Source organism: Oncorhynchus gorbuscha, unplaced genomic scaffold (genome assembly GCF_021184085.1).
Source record: "Oncorhynchus gorbuscha isolate QuinsamMale2020 ecotype Even-year unplaced genomic scaffold, OgorEven_v1.0 Un_scaffold_2627, whole genome shotgun sequence".
NCBI lineage: Eukaryota > Metazoa > Chordata > Actinopteri > Salmoniformes > Salmonidae > Oncorhynchus > Oncorhynchus gorbuscha.
Window position 1 is genome coordinate 17,501 of NW_025747084.1, and position 2,500 is coordinate 20,000.

A 2,500-nucleotide genomic window follows, 5' to 3' on the forward strand; every position below is an offset into this window, starting at 1 on the left:
GTGCTGCTGCTGCCAGACGAGAGCCGCGAGGCGCTGCAGACCCTCCTGTGTCTGCTGAGTGACGTCACCGCCGCCGTGGCAGAGAACCAGATGACCTGCGCCAACCTGGCCGTCTGCCTGGCGCCTTCGCTCTTCCACCTTAACACGCTGAGACGCAAGGAGAGCTCCTCGCCACGGTGGGCAGGGTTGGGGTGTTGTGGGGAACTAGGAGAGGGTGTATGTGTGTGTGTGTGCGCATGTGCCGCGCGTGTACCTACTTGTGCGTGCCTGTGTTGTGCACCTTTACCAAGCCTATCTCCTTTCTGTCTCTCTGTGTGTGTGTGTGTGTGTGTGTGTGTGTGTGTGTGTGTGTGTGTGTGTGTGTGTGTGTGTGTGTGTGTGTGTGTGTGTGTGTGTGTGTGTGTGTGTGTGTGTGTGTGTGTGTGTGTGTGTGTGTGTGTGTGTGTGTGTGTGTGTGTGTGTGTGTGTGTGTGTGTGTGCGTGAGAGACCAACCCTATCTCTTTTTTTTTGTCTTGACTCAGTATATATGACCATGTATTGTAATACGCTGCCCAGCCTCACACCAACATGAGAGGAGGAGAGGCTGACAAACTCTAGCTATAGAGCAGGATGTTACTGTATGTAGGGGAAGGAGAGAGGGGGAGGAAGAGAGGAAGCGAGAGAGAGAACTGAGAGAAAGAGAGTCTGTATAGGGGGTTACATCAAACCTTATAACAGATTGTCTTCTTCTCCTCTGTCCTCTCTCTTTCTGTCTCACTAGTGGACATGACTAACTGTGCTAAGTGGACATGAGTAACTGTCCTGTGTGTTTGTCTTCCTGGTGTGTTGTGATAGGGGGATGAACAGGAAGCAGCCGCTGGGTAAACCTGACCAGAGGGACCTCAACGAGAACCTGGCCGCCACCACCGGCCTGGCACACATGATCCAGGAGTGCAGGAAGCTCTTCAGGGTAGGTGTCTGAACCTAGAACCTCACCAGAACCTTAGTAGAACCTCATTGTGTGACTAGAACCTCTAGAACCACCTCTCTTTCTACATTGTGTGACTAGAACCTGACTACAACCTCACCTCTCTTTCTACATTGTCTGCCTAGAACCTGACTAGAATCTCACCTCTCTTTCTACATTGTCTGCCTAGAACCTAAATACAACCTCAGATCACCTCCCAACCTTTCTACAGTCTCTGACGAGAGCCTCACATTCTGTTCAGCTATATGCACACAGCACATGAACACGACTGTGCTCTGACGGCCGACACTAAAGTCAGAGTGTTGGATTGGTGTCGGTACAACGTTGCCCTCCTAAACATGTTCATCTCAGTCCCAAAAGTCCCTCTGGTCCGGATCCCAGGTTGTTTTTCCTGTGTGTGTTTTTGGATTATAGTTATCGTTACATAAAAACAAATTGTCTCAGCCAAGTAGCCCTCTCCGCCCCACGTCTTACCTGACTGGGTCTAACGCCACGTTTGTGTTGACCCGTCGCACTCGCTGAGCCCTACGGAATGTTGGGTACTGTAGTTACATAAGGCTAATAGTCTGGTTGATGGAATACAGTAAGCTGTTTTGTAGCGCCACAGAACCCACAATCCCATTGACCTACTGTATCTCCATGCTTCTGTTGACCCGTCACACACTGACTGAGCCCTATGGAATGTTGGGTACTGTAGTTACATAAGGGGGAGAAATACAGTATCCCGTACTGTGTAGCACCGCAAAACCCACAATCCCCTTGACCAATCTCGGCTAATCAGGGGGATCGATGTCCAAAGGCAGGAAGCACTTGATTGGTTCAGAGAGAAATAATGAATGTCGGCAGGTGGACTACAATTTTGGTACCAGTCCGGCCCGAATCAATCGGCTCAAAAAGCTGTTGTGAAAGAAATCTGTTATAACATGAGGGGTTACACACAGCCTAACATTATATTACCCTGATCTGGATTCTCCATGTATTTTCACTAACAGAGTAAACATTTTTTATTAGATTCATTCATAAAGCTCCTCTGGCGGATGCTAGCAATTAGCGTTGAACATGACCAGTAAATAGCATTAACCCCCCCTACACACACACACACACACACACATCAGTTCTTTTATTGTAATTGAATATTAGTCTGTGAGTGGTCTGGGTGAGCTGATGACTGATGCAAGTGCAGGTGAGTCCAATAATCGCTGATGCTTGTGACGAGGGATGGCAGGTGTGTGTGATAATGGTGGCAGGAGTGTGCAATCCTGGGGGAAGAGCGGGAGCAGGCGTGACAGTATGACTATATTAGAGACACAGATTACACAGACCTGCAAAGAATTAGAAAAAAAATCCAATTTTGATGAACTTCCATTTCTACTAAGTAAAATACCACCGTGTGCCATCACAGCAGCAAGACTTGTGACCTGTTGCCACAAGAAAAGGGCAAGCATTGAAAATACAACCCATATTTATGTTTATTTATTTTACTATATGCACATCGTTACAACACTGTATATATACATAAAATGACATCTACT

The 2,500-nt window shown here is 47.7% G+C and overlaps 1 pseudogene; it reads left to right on the forward strand.

Moving 5' to 3' along the window:
* LOC124026132 overlaps positions 1-2,500 on the forward strand; it is a 20,440-nt pseudogene that overhangs the window by 8,085 nt on the left and 9,855 nt on the right.